Genomic DNA, 19,990 nt, shown 5'->3' with positions numbered 1-19,990 from the left:
TATATATATATATATTATATATATATATATATTATTAAATATATATATTCCTGAATCACTCTGTATATATATATATATATATATATATATACAGAGTGATTCAGGAAGAAAGGAAAATAATTTGGGAACTGATTCTAGAGCTTGAAATAAGGAAAAAATCCATACAAATATGTCCGAAAACGCTTTGTTATCGAGTTACGGCTAGCGGAAAATTTCTCTCAGATTTCAGTTCTCCCGGTAAAATGAAATTTTAAAAATTTTATAAAAGGTAAACTTGATAATTTTTTATGTTTTTAGACCTGAAAAATTAATAAAACAGTTTCCAGAACTGTATCTTCCGTACTTTTCATGTTATCCAAAGTAAAACAGAAAAATTCGGTGATGAAAAACATATTTTTTTAAAGATTTGAAGTAATAACTCTATTAAAAGACTAATAAATGTGTAAATTTTATTATTAAAACTTGTAGAGAAATTCTGAGAAAATTGATGAATTTGAGTTTATGAAAAAAAACAAATTTTATCATTAAAAACAAAATACAACAAACTGAACAGAAAAATTATATCAATTTGTAAAAATAACAAACAGCTGTTTTTAGTATAATAAATTTAGACCTTTGAAAAATTAAAATACTTTAATTTATTTAAAAAAAAATACTTACTGTGGTTTATACTGTATTAATTTACAATAGATCGAAAATTCCTCCACTGACATCAACGCACAGTTCAGCTCGTTACCAAAAGTTTTGAATGTTACCAACAATTAGTATTTTTCAATATTTTATTAATGAATCTCAAAAAGTTTTGAAATTTGAGTATTTCAATAATTTTAATATTATCTAGCGTATTATCTAGATAGAGATAATATCTAGAGTACTTTTATTATATCTAAACGTATAAATTTGTTATATTTTTATATTTCATACAATTGTTGTTTTTACACTTCCTTTACAAGGAAGTAAATTGTGATCACGAAAAATTTCAGTTTCCTGATTTCAACGAAAATATCCATTTTGACAACCCCTGAATCGATTTGGATAAGTTTCGGCGTGACGTTTGTACGTACGTATGTATCTCTCGCATAACTCAAAAACTATTAACCATAGGATGTTGAAATTTTGAATTTATAACTATTGTAACATCTAGTTGTGCACCTGCCCTTTCGATTGCGATGGACTGAACTAAAAGTGTCAAAAAAAGTCCACAATCTTAAAAATTTGGATTTTGGTCGTTTTCGTAACTGGTGTAATAAACCCTCGTTAAGGGCTTTTCAACGATATATCATATTTTTATTGGTTCCAGAGTTATAGCCAAATAAAATTTTAATTAACGAAATATTTGGATTTTAGGGAAGGCACATCGGTTCGGATCAGACTTAATGCTTTTTGTTTAATTTAATTTTTTTTTAATTTAAATATATTGATTTATTAATAATTCAATAAAAAAAAGAAAAATATCAGAAGTTTTAATAAAATAAAATTTTATGTACTTTTCATTTAAAAAAAAAAAAGAGTGTAAATGCAATTTATACGCGTTCAAGAAAGTCATGTGTTCACATCAGATTTTTTGTTTTTAATCTTCTTTTTACCCTCTCAGTAGATGTATTGACATAATTTGATAAATAATTTTCAAAAGCGAAGTATTTTTTTCTTGATTTTTATTTTTTATATAGGTTTCTTAAGATAATATTGATAAATACATTCGCATTTTGTTTTATATTTAATTTCTAAAAATATTTAAGTATTCAGTTTTGTAAAATATATTCATATAATTTATTCATTTTATTTAACTTCATAATTTATGGTAATAAATTATAATAATAATAATTTATTGATAATGGTAATATGTAGCATTATTAAATTAAATTTGAAAGATTTTTAACTTGTGGAAACAGTGATTGTGTATGCTCCCACTTCAAATAGGCATTTGCGTATCCATAAAATTAGTATAAATGCTTTCATGCTACTAAGATACTACAGTATTACGCAATCATTATCTATAAATTCTTTTTACTGTACCATCTCAAGTTTTTTTTTAAGCCATTGTTATTATATAACATCCTGTTATATTAAAAAAAATATATATATATATATAGCTATCCATTTATCAAATAACAACTTTAAAAAATAAAAACAAAAGTAGGGTTAATGATGAAAATTCAATATTAAGGGTGGCCTTGTAGGCTTATACCGTGACAAATGGGGCAAAACCTAATATAAGGGTCGGTTCTTAGATAATGTTGAACCATTCATAATTGATTGACGCCAATTTTGCCTAAGGGTTAAATAAATTAACAGTTGATAGGCTTGAAGCTTAGACTAATTACTCTAACTTTCTTATTTATTTCAGTTCATTTGAACGCATTGTAAAGTGCTAGTCTTCTTCATTCTGATGTCCAGTCAATGACCATTCACTTTTTATTTGAAAAGATTCTTTATTATATTTTTTCTATTATTATTATTATTATTATTATTGTTATTAACATCATTATTTTTTTAATAATGATTAATAAAAAAAAATCTGTCTCCAATTAAACAATAAAAATGAATGCCACAACTTTTATGATGTTATATAAAGAAGTTCTTAAATAATAAAACATAATGGTCGGGCTTAAGTAATTATTTAGTATTAAAACCATCCAATAATTATAGTAATTTAACGACATTACCTTAAAGCTATTTGTATATAGGGGATATGCCATTATTTGAGCATCTTTTTTCTTCTTTTTTTTAATACTCTCGATCTTATAAATGGATCATTATCAACTGATATTTCTTTTATATATTCGATTTTATATTTAAGGTTAATCAAAAATTGGTAAGAAATAATGAGTAATAAAATGTAAGTCTCTACCATATCCTATGTTCTTTTTTTCAATTAGAAATAATATGTTCATTAAAAAAGAAATGTTAAATTTGTTTATTGTAGTTGCTTTTATTATTGTTCTTATTCTGTGTATTTGTTATATCTCGAAGTTTTGTTTGAGCAGTTATAATTGGTTGTTAGGACTCATTATACTGTGGCAATCGTTTAAATAAACTCATTTTAAGGGAAGTTAAACGGTCCTATCTAATTTAACATTTAAAAATAATACATATTTTTTTCACGGGGTTGTTCATTAATTACGTAAGGGAAGTGGGTTGATGAAATCTTACTTGGGGGGTTCTACGTAAGATCATTTGTATAAATTTATAACATTTTATAACTTTTTACATGACTGCCCGAAAAGGAGAGTAATGTATTTAGGGTGCATGTATGTGTATTAGTTCCACCGTAGTAGTTCAACGGCTGAACTAGTAGCGTCTTCCCAAATAAGCTGATTTGGAAGTCGAGAGTTCCAGCGTTCAAGTCCTAGTAAAGCCAGTTATTTTTACACGGATTTGAATACTAGATCGTGGATACCGGTTTTCTTTGGTAGTTGGGTTTCAATTAACCACACATCTAAATGGGAATGGTAGAAATGAGAATGTACAAGACTACCCTTCATTTACACTCATACATATCATCCTCTGAAGTATTATTTGAACGGTAGTTACCGGAGGCTAAACAGGAAAAAGCAAGTTCAACGACTGGACCGATTTAGATGTATGACCCGGCGTTGGAATCCTTACGTTACTGGCTGTGTCATAGCCTGCAAACACACATACTCAAATTTAAAATATTAAAAAAAAATTCACGTACAAATAATGCAGAAAAATCAATACGTTGAACGAAATAAACAATATCATTTCCAAAATATAGGCAACGGGTACTGGGCATTTTAACCGAGTTATATTGGCATGAAGCCTTCACGAATCTAATAGCAATGGTCAGAAATTTAGGAGCTCCGCACTTCTATATTACACTATCGTGTAATGATCTGTACTGGGAGATCATATTTTTTTTAGTTTTTTTAACGGTCGTATTTTTTATTTAACTTTTAACAGCTTTAAAACTTGTTATAGGGAAAAAGTATTATTATTATTTTTTTTTTTTTACCGCATTGTTCAATTTCCAATCGGTTACAATTTACCGAAGGTGAATTAATTCCGGATATGTATGGTTAATTTTTTAAAGTATATTTTAATATTTTTTTCTAAATAACGCTGTTTTACTGTTATTTTTCTTAATTAAAATACTATTTAATCTGTTATTGTAGGTTTATATATATATATAATATATTTGTCAGTTGCAACCAGTAGACCTGGTTACAGACCAACCTGTTCTGTAATATGTGTCTCTTTCTTCTTTCAAGTCCTGCCAATATTTGTTATTCTCAACAAAATTTCTGACCTTATTCAGTTTTTATAAGCCTTGTTAATATAGTAATAAGCAAATATTTAAAGCAGGCTATACCCGTAATCTTTTTAACACCGCCAACTTTTAAATTTTCATCACTAATGCTCACAACTACCTTATTAACGTCTAATTCTCACTTTATATACCAAATAATTCATGCTTTGACATTTCTTTCCAAATGAAATTACTGAAGGATTCATTAAAATTTTATATTTTACAATAAAGACAATTCTTTTAGATTATCTGAAAGTATTAGTGTCAAAAATATTTCTGAAAACGTTCTATTATCTAAATTATTCACTACGGAAGTAAATATTAATACTAAAATTTTGTACCATTAGATTAATCTACTCGAAATCTATTTCACATGTTCATCAAACTTCGTATGGTAATATATATAATAATTAAATTTTTATAATAAAATCTAATATTTTCATACAATAATGGCACAAAAATGTTCAGAAAAGTCTGAATTAAAAATAAAAAAATATATACAAACAAATTTATAAAACTCTGATCCATGTACCGTTGAAATTCCATACGACCATTTTCAACGAAACAGTCAAAGTAAAAAAAAAGATCCGACTACATAAGTGAAAATGAAAGAAACTTTGAAAATTGATATTTTTGTTCTGATTACAAAATAATTTATATTTTTTGAAAATAATAAATTATTTCTTCCCTTCCTCACAAAACATTTCTCTATTTATATCCCTACCTAAGAATTTTTTCCTTATTATTATTATTACGCTAATGTAATTTAAAAACCATATATTAAAGTTTATTAAAAAAAGTTACCATTTTGTATTAGATATAATTTTTTTTTGTAATTTTATATAAAGTTTTTGCGAGGTTAATTTCCAGGTTTAATTAAAAAATAAAATTGAAATGATTGCCCACCAAATTATTAATCTTCCTAAAAAACAGATACTAAATAATAAATCAATTAAAATTGATTGACTATTTCTGTATTAATCAAAATTTCTTTAAAAAGAAGTTAAGTATATATATATATGTGTGTGTGGCTATTTATTCAGCTAACTTAAACCAAGGAAGACAATAAAGGGATAATTTGTGTGGACTGTTGATCTTATCTGGTTACCTGACCGTTTCCGGAGCAACCTGTTGCAGAAGAAACACAGCTACCAAAACAACGAAAAAAATTATCCCTTTAGACTATCATTTCACGTTTATCTATCTTTACCTGTACGAAAAATAAACAAACAAATATTAAACAAACATTGTAATTAAAAAAGAAAAGGAAATAATAATCATAAAAAAATTAGAACATTGTTAAACATATGTAAGATATCTATAATTTTTAATGCATTATAATTTAAATAATACCCACCCTAATCAATTATCTTTTTATAAATTGGTTACTGTATTATTAAACTGATAAGTAGGAATTAGTAATTCAACGTTATTATCTCAAGAATTAATCAGGATAGTGTAGATATTAAAAACATACAATACGTAGGCTATACGTATATTTTTTAAAAGGACTATGTAAACAAAAAAAATAATTAACTATATCCTCTGTACCTGAACTCATTTATATAAAGGTATAAGGGATAAATCATCCGAAGGTTAATAAAAACATAAGTTAATATTTACTCATTTATAATCTTTATTCCAAATTAAAATAAAAAAGATATAAAATTTTTTTAATTCAAAAAAAGCTTTCCATTTTTATTTCAAGGTATTCGATATATAATCATATGACCTTTAACCATGTTAAAGATTTTTATGATTGTATAAAACGCGTCTTAATCCCGAAAACTGAAAGTGTGTGTGATACGTAGGTCTTCCACACGATCGTCGACTAACGAGGAAAGTTCATATAAGAGAGAAGAAAAAATGATTTGAGAAAAAGTTCAATAAAATGTTCTGGTTGTTGGTTAGAGGTTTTCGTTTGTCTTTATTTAATAAGCTGCTGGTATAATCAATAATTCTAAAACTTATCTGGACCTACGGGATCCAACTTTGAGGTACCGCGAGCAAGAGTAATGTCGAGACTTATTTCAGAATAAAATAGCAAGATGTATAACGGAGACACCTTGGTTTGTAAGAAAAAAATGAGTTACACCATTATTTAGGTTTACTATACGTGCGGGAGATAATACAAAGTTTCAGTTCAAAGTACAAACTGCGATTTAACGACCACGCAAGTAACTTGGCAGTAACCTCCTAGACAATGGGGATGACGTTAGACAATTGAAACAACACGTTTTAGACCGCGGTGTCTATAGTATTTTAGTGTTCTATAGTACAATACGTGAGCTGAAAGTTTGTCCCTTGCCAAACGCTGTGTCTAGTGTATTAGTCATTATATTATGCTAGTCTGTTGTGTTTACATTATATATGTTTCATGTTATTAGTAATCGGATGATGTCATTTGGTTAGATGGTACAACAAACCCCGCTCGCCCGTCCCGCCGAAGGTAAGGCAAAGGTTGGCAAAGGTAGGGGCTTCAGCTCATAGTATAAACCGGGTAATTCAGAAAGAATGTAACAAACTTTTAAGACATGTTCTACTGGTGAAAATAAAGAAGAAAGTTCACATAAACATAGGTCTGGAAAAGCTTTATTTTCGAGTTACGGCTAGCGAAAGATTTCTCCCGGATTTCAGCTCTAATAAAAAGAAATCCTGTTGTAATTTTTGGGACCCAAATTAAGGAGTAAAGTTAAATAAAGGTTTCTTATGTAGTTTGAGCTGGAAAATAGGATAAAATAGGTCCCAGAACTGTAACTCCAGTAGGTTTTAAGATATCCGACGTATAACAGAAAATTCGTTGTCGAAAAACAAGTTTTTTTTAGGTTTGTAGTACAATAGCTTTGTTAAATGAGTAATAAATGCGGAAGATTAGTAACAAAACTTATATAGAATTTAATTCTGAGAAAATTAATGTGAATACAGCCAATAAAAAATAAATAAAATCGTATAAAGTCGGTTTTTTATTGAAACAAAACAGACGAAAGTCGTATCTGTACCTAGTATATACTTTCTTGTTGTAATTAGTTGTATTTTTAATTTTATGCATTTTTAATTATGTTATATTAATTCTGAGTAAAACTGCAGCAAACCATTTTTGTTTGTGAGAAATATATATCCTTGTAATTTATTCAATTCGACAAAAAAAAATTATCTTTCTACATACATAATTTTTTACATTACATTTTATATATATATATATATATATATAAAACTATTTAGAAAATGAATTTTTACAGGAATATAAAAACAAGTGATCTAATTAACGTGTGAGAATATTACGTGTCCGTCTTTGGTTCTTGACAGTGTAATTGCAAAGTATTATTCGTATAGTCAAGTAAAAATAAAGTAGATCACGGAAAGAACATAGGTTACATACAATTTTACTACACAATAGACCAATCTTATAAATATTTATTTATCATAACATCATTGCTACTCCTTTTATTGTAATCTTAGTATAAAATAAAATTATTGTCATAAATTTATTATTATTATTTTCTTTAGAGAATACTATAAGAATAAAAAGTAATAAACTCTAGTTTCTTTTTTTTAGAATTAGATTAATTTTTTATGTACGGTAGTATCTCAAGTTATGTCAGTACAAATTAATTGTCATATGTTAATTATAATGTATAATCAGTTTAAAATACTATATTATCTTATTTGAATAAAATAAGTATTCTTTATATATATATATATATATATATATATATATATATATATATATATATATATATGACACTGAATAAACAAGTAAATATAATTATATCTATAGAGATGTATTATTTATGCAGTGTCTGATATTAATGTACTGCGATAGTATTCTGAACTTTATTTATCGTTCTAAAGCTATAATAAAATGAAATTATTTCTTAGATAATTTCTATATTTATCTTTAAAATCATTGATTTATTGTGTAACAATACACAAAATAGTAATAAAATTATATAATTTTATAAACTATGACGATCGAAATATTAAAACTTATTGTAATAATTATAACATCTCTGAAATTATTGATTAATTTATTTTTAACTTAACATAGTGGTGCGACCACTATTTAATTGTAACAGACGTTCCGTTTATAATCTTTTGGGATCACCAAAAATACGTGCTTAAAAAGTTAAAATTTAAAAAAGAATTGAAAACCTATTATATTTTCCTTTTTTTATTTTCTTTTTTTCGTTAATTTATTAACATTTTTTTTAAAGTTTATGTAAATTAGGATTTTTTATTTAGTTGTGTGAAGAAGAGTATATAACCTTAGCTTAGTTTAATATAGATAAAAATGTTTTTAACTTTAAATATAAACTTAATCCAAGTGTTCAGAATATTAATTTTTTCCACAGAGATTTTTTCGTTTTGTTATAAACGAGCTACCAGCTTAATTAATTATAAAAACAAACAATATGGTTCACTTATTCATAATTCTAATAATAAAAGTAACACATAAACAAGATAACTGGAAAAAATAAAATATAAAAAAAGAGTAGATAAATAAATGTTTATTAATACTTTAAAACTTCCCAATTAATTATTTCATTTTTTTCTTTCTAAAATAACAAACAAAAAAGTGACAAAAAATATTGATCAAGACAAGACACAACAATGTCGCCGATATATTAGTAAACAATATAATGGTAAATTTGAATCGGAGACGTAAAACTAAATCAATTTTATGAATGAAGTTTCATTAAAAATAGATAAGCCGCTTTGGATGATACCTTAACTGATAAAAATATTTTAATAGATTACTGCAGTATAGTTGCGTAAAGCCTTACACATTCCAATAATTATGTAAATATAAAAGTACGGATTTTATTTATTATCTTTCATCAAATGGGATCCTCCAAATTTTTAAAGACCGTTATTTCTTAATGGTTAATATTTAATTCAAGAATAAAATGAAAAATGTATATACAGTGAATTCCGGTTGATAGGATTACCGGTTATTTGGGGAAGCCGTTTAATTGGAGCACTTTGTAAAAACAGAAACATATTTATATAATTCATATAAAATTACGCCGGTTTAACAGCCCAAAAAACCGCTTATAAGGCCCACTATTTCGTCCATTTCCTTATTTTACTCGTAAAATACCACAGTTTTATTACTGAAGTATTAAAACGCTGTAGTGAGAGAGATAACGTCTAAACCATTGAAAGAAAAAAAAAACGCATTTAATAATAATTAGTATATTTTACGTGTTTCAGAATGAAATATCGGGGTTCTAAAGCTACGTAATATTTCTCAAGTTTCATGTTCATTGAATACATGAAATCAAAGAATAACTCAAAAAATTTTAGCTCTCCATAAGCTCATAAACTGTTTTCTGTACTTTTCACTTGAAAGCGCTAGCAGCAAAGGTGGTGATCTCCCAACAGAAAACGTTCTGTAGTTCGCATTTGCAAAGTGTGAATTTGTAATCACCGTTCAATGTGTGTTCCGTTTGAAATTCCATTGTGATACCCTGAATGATATTAACATTCGTAGATGGTACTAAAAATTTGAAACCAGTGGCTATATTTGTAAAGGGAAGAGTGCAGACGAACGAGTGTGTCCGAAGAAATTTTGAACTTGTAAGTCTTTTGTGCGTAGTACTAGGAAATCCGTTAGGAAGGTTAGCCGTAAATTAACAATTCCAGTGACGTCTGTGAGGGTTTTAAGAAAACGCTTACAATTGCGTCCATATCGTTTAGATTGCCCATATCTGTAAGCTCTGAAGCCTACAGATTATGTTTTGCGTGCTAGCTTTCCAAATGAAATGATGAACCGTGACGAAGAAGACTCTCTTTATCGTGTCGTATTCAGTGACATTATGTTGACGAATATTTCAACGTTGACGATTGGTAGCAATCAATATGAAATGTTGATTCGTCACTGAAAAGTAAGCACTCATTATGTAGGTATCTGGGGATCAGAAAATCCTTACGAAATATTGCAGTGTGAACAAGACTCCCCAAAAATGAATTTTTTTTGTTTCTTTTTTGCCTTATCCGACGGCAAGTTTACGGGCCATTTTTTTTTCGCGGAAGCAAGTGTGTCTGGAATAAAGAATCTTAATATGCTACAACTATGGCTCTTTTCTCAACTGCAATACAAACCACAGAACCTTATTTGGTAACAAGATGGTGCTCCTCCTTACTGGCATAACGCTGTACGCGACTGATTGAATGAAATTCTTCCCGACTGATGGATCGGTTGCCGGGGACCAGATGACAAGGCTTGTTTGCCGTGGCCTCCACGTTCGCCCGATTTGACTCCGTGCGATTTTTTTCTTTGGAGGTTAATAAAGGACCACCGTTACCGGCTAACCTACCCGACTTGAGACGCAGGATCGCATCAATTGCTTTAGACTTGCTGATTAAATTATGGCATAAACTCTCTTATCGGCTGGATGTGTGCCGTCTGACGAATGGTGTTCTCCTTGAACGCTTACAGGAAAAACTGTTTGACTTGCTCTTTCATTTCATGTATAATTTTTCAATGTAAATAAAACTTCATAAATATTTTTTGCATAACTTTAAAACCCTGATAGTATTTTATTAGGACCAGCCGTTTAATAGATCCATATGATCCCGGTCCCAAAGTGGTTCGATTATCCGGTATCCACTGAATCAACAAGAAATTTTAAAAGTTTGCTATAACAAAAAAATAAGCACATATTTTCATTTTTTATTAAAAATAAATAAACATTAAGAGAAGTATAGGAAGGTATACAGAGGTTTTATTTCTAAAACAAAAAAATTCTCTATAAAATAAATAATACTTCATTATTATAAAACTTGTATACAGAGGTTTTATTTCTAAAACAAAAAAATTCTCTATAAAATAAATAATACTTCATTATTATAAAACTTGTATTTTAAAGCCATTAAAAAGTTGTACTATTTAAATCTCAGAGTTATTATTATTATTATTTTTTTTTTTTTTATTAAAATTCTGCTAGGTTTTTTCTTTGATTTTTTTTTTTTAATAAAAATTCTAATTTAACAAATTTGGTTTTCATCAGTTGATCGTTAGACACACGTATCGCTGACATAAATTAAACACATCCATTTTTTTATAGATAAAAATTTAGATTATTTTTAATATATTTGTTTTCAATATCCTACCGGATATAAGATGAAGTAAGGATTTTGTGAACCTCTTCCCATCACGGTTACGTAAATGAATAATTTTTATTTAATTTACAAATTAAAAAAATTAATATTTTAATAGTAACATACTATACCAAAAATTTAGCTAGAAACATAAAAACTAATAATTTTCTATATTATACATACTTATAAAATATCAGGAATTAAATGATATCAGTAAATTGTTAGCAACTCTCGTTAAAATTGTACACCTGTTGTTATTAATTCGGTTTGTTTGGATTAGGACTTTATTTTGCCTGCGAAATAAACGTTATATGTTATTGTTTAATTTACAGGAAGCAAACAAAAACAACACCAACATTATCACCATGCTGCTAATCAACATACAAACTCAAACTAATTTGTTTCAAAATGAACTTTGCATTAAGTCCCCTAAAACGTTTTCATTTTGAATAAAATTTAAATATTCAATAAAACCTTTAACTAAAATTAAACGGGAAAATATTTACGTTTTGTATACGACGGATTACTTTAATACATCCAATGCAAAATATGAACGGTATTTTAATGATAAACTGTGTTGATTTTTTTGTTACCTTTAAATATATTATTTTTTAATTATCGAATACGGTAAGAAATTATAATTTTGAATATAATAAAACATGTCAATTTAAATCTATAAATTAATTTTGTTATATTTTATTATAATATTATCTTTATTTTGTTATGCTCTTTATTATTCATGTATTTTGTTTATCCTTTGTTCATATTTATTATGTTTCGTAAGCTAGTTAATAGAGTAAAAATTAATTGGATGTGATAAAATTATTGTTTTTTTAAACATGAAAAACAAAAAGAAAATAGAGGACACAAAAATTACTTGTAGGCATTCTAAGCTCTTATCTTATAATAATATTTTGCAGATTTAAATAAAATTTGATTATAGTTATTATTTACCCGGCGAATATGGTTAGAATAATTATAGTAAAGGGGAAAACGGGGTATAGCGATTTTGCAAATCTTTACTTTTTAGGATCCAATTGGTTCATTTAGATCAAAAACATACGTATATATATATATATATCTATGTGCGTACGTATGTGTGTCGCACTGTTTTTGACTTGTATATGAGGATTGACCAAACCGATATTTTTCAAATTTGGTTCAAATATTTTTATATATGGGGAATTAATAATTTTTCAAAATTGTTAAGTGGGTGCAAGGATATCACAATAAAACCAATTATCGATTTTCTTCAGAGATATTTTAAAGAAAACTTTATTAAAATAGCTTTGTTACCTACAATACATGTATAAATAACCCAAAGAATTTATTTTTCAAAAACTTTATTCCCCCACATCTTAAAATTGAAATATATATTTCTTGTTTTTTCTCTCTCCCTTAGGTTTAAATGTTTTTTAAAAGTTCATACTTCATTTATAGAACCATCAAGAAATGTCTACAATTTTTTTTAAATTCTAGACCCCGGACCTAAAATGCAAAAACGTTTTTTGAAATTTCTCTTTTTCTTATTTTAGCTTTCCTATTGAAGGAAGTGTTACATTTAGATAAAGGTTTACTTAAACAAATATGTGCTCTGTAGTACAGCACACACTTAGCTCTAGAGCTATGCTGCAAAAAGGAAAGTATGGTATTCGATCAAGAAATGGGGTGAGATTTTTTTAATTTTTCGACGTTTCTTGACCTAGGGACCTCAAAAAACAAACAAAAAAAAACCGCTAGGGGTAATGTTTTTATTACGTATGTATGTGTGTGTTGGCGTGTTTGAAGCTTAATAACTTTTGATTGGATTTCGATGAAATTTTGCATGGAGAATCATATATGGAACAATTGTTGGTAAAATTTTGGGGTCAATAATTCTATTGGGTGGGGTAGATAGCGTTAATTTAGGGTTAGGGTAATTTAGCGTTTTCTTTTGGCGTTAATTTTCTCAAACTTTGTAAACATAATACCTCTTTATTTTAAGCCCAGTACGTGATTGCATGCTTATCTTACTATTTAAAAAAAAAAAAAATTATCTCAAAATCCCCCTTCCCCAAAAATTAAAAACAGCTAACTTTTTATTTATTGCATATTTTTTAAATGTTATTCTAGACATACTAACAGTGCGAGCGAAAAAAAATACGTTGGGGGCAATATTGTGGATAGGAAAACCGATCAGATTTAAAAAATATAGATTTTTTGAATTTTTCAAAACTTTTTTGGCTTATTTAAACTTTACTAGTATTAGCAGTTTAAATAATAAACTTTTATTAATAATAATAATATTACAATAAAACTTCATCACAATTCATCCACCACCCGAAAAAAAGAAACCTTAGGTAACTATTTATTGGTTACATATTTTTCAGTGCAATTTAGTTTCTTCCATTTAACTTAGAAAATGTAGAAAAATCAAAAACATTTCTTAGAAATTGATTTTGGAGGTAGAGAGCAGAAAAAAAAATAAAAAACACCAATTTTTTATATTTTTAAAATTTAAACATAAAATGATAATTTTACAATTAAAATTCATAATTAATTACCCTATCTCCAAAAATAAATATTAGGTAACTTTTTTATACATAATTACTTTTCACAATTTATGAAAAAATATGCAATACCAGGAAAGTTTTTAAAAATATTTTTTTAAAGATTTTTACTTCCTTGTACGAAGTAAAGAAAGTATTGTGATCGCGAAACATTTTGGTTTACAGATTTCAACGGAAATATCCATTTTGGCCATCCTTGAATCCATTTTGACTAGTTTCGGCATGAAATCTGGGCGTATGTATATTTCTATCATAACTCAAAAACGATTAGCCGTAGGATGTTGGAAAGTTTGGATTTAGGACTGTTGTAACATCTAGTTGTGCACCTACCCTTTTGATTGTAATCCACTGGACCAATAATGTCCAAAAAGCCCAAAATCCAATTTTTTTTGGATTTTGGACTTCTTCTTAATAGCAGTAATAAGAACTCATTGAGGGATATCAACGATATATCCAGAGTTATAGCCAAATAAAATTTTTAATTATGAAATATTTGGATCTTACTAGGGGAAGGCACATCGGTTATAATGCGACTTCATTTCCTATTTTTTTTTTTACTTTTCTTTTAATTTAAATATATTGATTTATTAATATTTATTAACCTCTGATTGTAAAAAAAATATGGTAAATAATAATTCAATAATAACTATAAAAAAAATATCAGAAGTTTATGTATGTTTCATTTTAAAAGAATGTTTATATGTAATTTAATTGGCGTACAAGGAAGTCACGTAGTGTACACAGATTGTTTTTTCTTAGTTTTTAGATGAATTTAATATGAAATTTATCTCATAACTTACCTAAATAAATATTTTTAAGAAGATTATTTTACTATGTTAATTAACTTTTACTATTATTATTACGAAATAGAATGTGAAAATAATTTTCAGAAAGATTACGAACGAAAGATTAAATACAAGTATCTTATTTCATTTTCATTTTTTATTTATTTCTCCATTAATAAAAATATAATACATTCCTGTACTAACTTTTCATTTTTTATTTCAGATTACAGAGGCCCAGAGCAGGAGCATGGGTATGTTATTTTTATTTTATCTTATAATCTGTCAAATTTTGGTATATTCTTAATATATTAAGCGATACTTTTTTCAAGTCTTTCTCTTATTGTCGAATGTAAATTTAAAAATGATGCCTAACTTTGAAGCCACGTATCTCATAAGTGGGAAGTCATAAGAATTAGAATCATACTAGCTTTAAATCTTTTTTAACATCATCATCGTCACATGGTTTTATATTCTGAGACTGGTTTCTTACAGCACGTTTATTTCTCTATTCTCGTCCAATTCTACGAAAATTTCTAAGTTCCTGATAGTTTTTATTTTTTATTAAATCATCTATAATTGTTTATCTTTTTCTGTTTTTTCTAACACTTTTAATCAATTCTTCTCCTCTCATAGTACTTCCCAACCGGTTAATTTCCTATTCTAAATTATTCTGATTATGTTTCTACTGTCATTCGTTTCCTAAAAAAAAATTGGGCAACATTTCCAGCTAATTATAAAAACAAATATAATAATCTATTTTTAAAGTTTTTCTCGAATTAATTGTACAGATCCCGCACAGTTCCTTCGAACTAGAAATTATCAAATAATTTTTTTAATAAGTTAAAAAATGTTCAGAACAGTAAGATGTTTGAGTTCTTTTTTTTGTAATATTATTATTTTTATTACTTTGGCATGTCGAGATATTTATTATAAAGTAAAAATTATTTTGATAAAAAGTAAATAAAAGTTTGATTAAATTTTTATTTCATTCAGAAGTTTATAAATAATTGAATGAAAGAAGTAAAAAAGAACTCTTCAAAAACCTTTTAACATACTAAAATAATGGGTAAAATTATATGTTCCACAAAAATTTGTCGTAATCGGCTTATGTGATAAATGTTGTGAAAATCAGATAATATTTTCAAATTAATAAATTTTTAGAAAGTGGTCTTAAAATGTTTATTAAAAATAATGAACACATTAATTAATCAGTTAAGAAAAAAATAAGCTTTAAAATCAATCGTGAATCAAAGTGAAATTTTTGATTGATGAGATGCATTGCAACAAATTTATGATTAAGCTTTCGTTTTTTCACATAGTATTTCTATTTTTCTGGCTGTTATTTTGAAGTCTGTAAACGAGAAGAGATATTATCTGTAAAAAAAAAAGAAATACCACTTCCCCGAGTTCATTAATATAAAAATCTGGTTAAAACCTTTTATTTCAACGTACGTTTATCTATGTAGATTTAATTTTACCTCTTGAAAAAGATGTAACTTTAATTTCGATGATTACTTTTTTTTATAAGAGATTTCTGTGAGGGTCTCATCGTTAGTTTCTTCCAGGTATCTTAAGTGTGCCGGTCTCCGTGGCGCGAGTGGTAACGTCTCGGCCTTTCACCCGGAGGTCCTGGGATCGAATCCCGATCAGGCATGGCCGGGAGTTTAGCCTTAGTCTTTGTAGCGTGTGTTTTATCACACACGCTACAAAGCATTTATCTCATCCTCTACGGAAAAAATGTTAACTGCAGACCAGGAGGTTAAACAAAAAAAAAAAGGTACCTTAAGTGTGTTGCGCTACAACACTCACAAGACAAGTATTGTGTAGCGTTTCATTCGGAGTTCCTGGATTTTGAATTCCGATCAGGCGTGGCATTTTCACACGCTACAAATTGCCACTTCGTATCACCCTTTCTTTTTTTCTGTTTAGCCTCCGGGAATTACCGTTCAGGTATTAGTTCAGAGGATGAATGAGGATGAAATGTTTGAGCGTAAATGAAGTGTAATCTTGTAAAGTCTCAGTTCGACCGATACTGAGATGTGTGGTTAATTGAAACCCAACCACCAAAGAACACCGGTATTTACGATTTAATATTCAAATATGAATAAAAGCAATTCTTTTATTAGGATTTGAACTTGAGAACTTCGACTTCAAAATCAGCTGCTTTACGACGAGTTTACCACTAGACCAACCCAGTGGGTTAAAATTATGGTTGAATTATTTATAGTCAATGTTTTGTTTTTAAATTGCCCGACTTCAAAAAGTTAAAATTTAAAGAAATAATGAGAAAATTATAATTAGTCATATTTTTTGTAGTTTGTTTTATTATTTCATTAAAATTTATTTTGTTATAATATCGAAAGTATTTTGTTTGGCGTAGCCCGAGGAATTATTCAGTTATATAAAGTATAAGAAAAGAATTATAAAAATAATTTTTTGTAACTTATTATTTATAATCGATTTATTAAAAAAATTATATCGATATAAAAATCAGAAATAATAAATTATAATAATTCAATTCGTTTAAATTTGGAACCGATGTCAATAAACCGTTACAATCGAGGTCAGGTTAGTAATAAACATATTCCTGCTGTCGCCGACAAATTTCTGTATATGCATGTTGTCTCTCTCCTGATATAATGGTATATAATCGCGATAATATAAACAAAGATAACATATAAATAAACAATTTAATATAATATTACATTGTTATAAGCAGGATTAACATTATATATGTGTAATTTAATAATATTTTGATTTGCCAAGATAAATATTTTCGCAGTGCTTATTACACCAATAACTAAGTTTGTTTTCATCAGTTCTAAATAGAAACAGATTGGATTTAACCATTAAAAATACTCGAAGACCATAATTGTAATATAAGAAGTATTTATGATGTGTTTCAGATCTACAAAATTAATCGTCTGTACGGGGTATTTAATGTATCTAATTTCGTGTAGTTTGTTAACAAATCGCAAGACTTTATTACATGACACTACTTTTATACATTTTACATAGTATTCAAAAAGTGACGCAACGTTATGGGAAAATGAGTAAGTTACGAAGCATTTGAAAGTGGCCTCTATTATGCGATTCACATAATTGAATATGACGTTGCATGCTGTTTTAACGTGTGTTGAGGAAATGCAGCGACATGTTCAATTTCCCCCTGCAATTCAGAAATGTTGTGAGGATGAGTTTTGTAACCAGCATCCTTAACGTATCTCTACAAGAAAAAGTCAGATGAAGATAAATCACTGATCCAAGAAAGTCATAGTGTTGTTAGCTATATGAACCGCAACATTGTCCCGTTGAAACTACGTGTAATCTAGCCAGTCTGCAGGTACAGTGTTTACAATTTGTTCCACCATGTGTTTGTAGCGCTCACTGTTCACAGTGCCAAGAAAGAGTGTCATGAGGATTATACGTGACATCGCACACCAAACACCCACTTTTTGTCCGTGCAACTGATGTGGATTTTCCGTACACCAAATGCATGAATTCTGTGCATTCACGAATCAATCAAGGTGGAACCATACCTTGTTAGACTAAAACAAGTCATCGAGTTCTTCCCCGTCTGGCCCAACAGACGACATGAACCGCTCACAGAAATCTACACGTTTTCCAGTGTCTGTAGGTTATTACTCGTGAACAATACGGATTCTGTACGGACGCATCTTTAAACACTTGCGCAATACTGTGTGCGCACTACCAACCAGACCAGACTGGCTAGATAGGCGTCGTAGATATCTTGGGACTAACAGAATATGCAGCTTGCACGTCGATCAAATTTTCTGGTGTTAGCAGTTTCGGTAGAACACTTTTGGTTGCATCTACCACATCCCTGTCTCTTGGAACTTGTCTTACAGCAGCTTGATGGAGGTATTGTTTGGTTCATCCACACCATAATTTTCTGTGAAGGCATTATAAGTTTGGACATAACTGGAACATCTGATGTATTGGGAGATAATGAATATTTTATGCTGCATTGTGTAACTCATTTTTCCTCAATTAAACATGCAAAAAAGAAGGAAACATTCTTCCATAAGGTTGCGTTACTTTTTGAACACTCTGTATTATTTATCGTGTGGTTATTCAGAGAAATCGATCCATGTATGCAGTACGCTAATTGATTTAATAAAGATAAAAAACAAGCTGGGATGAACATTATTTCAATATTGTAAGATGAATGTAGATAATACATTGTGAAATTTATAAGGCAAATTAAGAAACGACATTAATTAGCATTTTTAAAAAAAATATATTCAAATGTATTTTGTATTGTTAGATAAATTAGTGATAAAGAAGATATATTGAATAGACAATATTTAGTAAAAGGCTTATCCATTAATCGTCAGTATTCGAGTATATTAGGAATCATATTCAAGCAATGAAAAAATTAAATAAATTATTTAAAACTGGGGTGGGGGTAAAAAAAAGAATCAATTATTCTCTTTTTTTGATATATTTCATCGATCAGATTTTCTATGTTAAATATCTCCTTACTTCAATGAAATAAAAAATTCACTTTTAAAACAAAATTCAAACTTGAAAACAGATAATATCTCAGAAACGATATGAAAACAACTGAACTGAGTGTAAGAGGCAAAGACAAGATGATTGGCAGCACTATTGTATAAAAACTAGGTAGTATACAATTGGTTCGATTTCATAAAAGGAACCATTAAGCTTAATGTGTTGATACAATTCGTTTGATTTGTTGTAGGTTGCGATTTCTATAACGTTGCGACATGTTTTACAAATCGGGCCGGTATTGTTCATTTGTTCCTATTGATTTATAAAAAGGATGATATTTTCCCACTGGTTTTCGTACGACACAAATCGAATGCATGAATGAGCCACTAAGTGTTAAACATCTTCGGATTTTTTGGGGAGGAAATCAGTAAAACATATATAAATACTACTATTACACAGATTCAAGTCCGATCAAAATATCAGGATGATTTAAATCATTATTAAACTATGTATTCCCGATTTTTACTGTTGTTTTTCTGTACAGAGTTTCCATACATAGAAAAATAAACATTTTTGATGAAAAATATTTTTATTTATATACCCGTGATATGCTCTACATAACTACCACTGTTTTGAAAAAGCATTTTTATCCATGTCCTCTACTGCTGAAGAATACATAACCCCGTAAGTTTCCATGTATATGAAACATAAACATTTTTTTTTAATATGACCATGGTGTATCAGAGAAAATTACAAAACAAAAATCATCTCAAGGAACGTATCATTAACGCCTTTGCAAACATAAC

General features: G+C 28.0%; 1 protein-coding gene across 1 annotated transcript in view; it reads left to right on the top strand.

The window, feature by feature from the left end:
* The window catches only part of LOC142327978 (toll-like receptor Tollo), a 173,066-nt gene that overhangs the window by 91,081 nt on the left and 61,995 nt on the right, over positions 1 to 19,990 (top strand). Inside the window, exon 2 of the mRNA XM_075371402.1 lies at positions 14,932 to 14,959. The gene's annotated coding sequence lies outside the window, so the exon portion shown is untranslated. The remainder of the gene's footprint in view (positions 1 to 14,931; positions 14,960 to 19,990) is intronic.

Source organism: Lycorma delicatula, chromosome 7, assembly GCF_047948215.1.
Source record: "Lycorma delicatula isolate Av1 chromosome 7, ASM4794821v1, whole genome shotgun sequence".
Taxonomy (NCBI): domain Eukaryota; kingdom Metazoa; phylum Arthropoda; class Insecta; order Hemiptera; family Fulgoridae; genus Lycorma; species Lycorma delicatula.
This window is presented reverse-complemented; position numbering and strand designations above follow the sequence as displayed.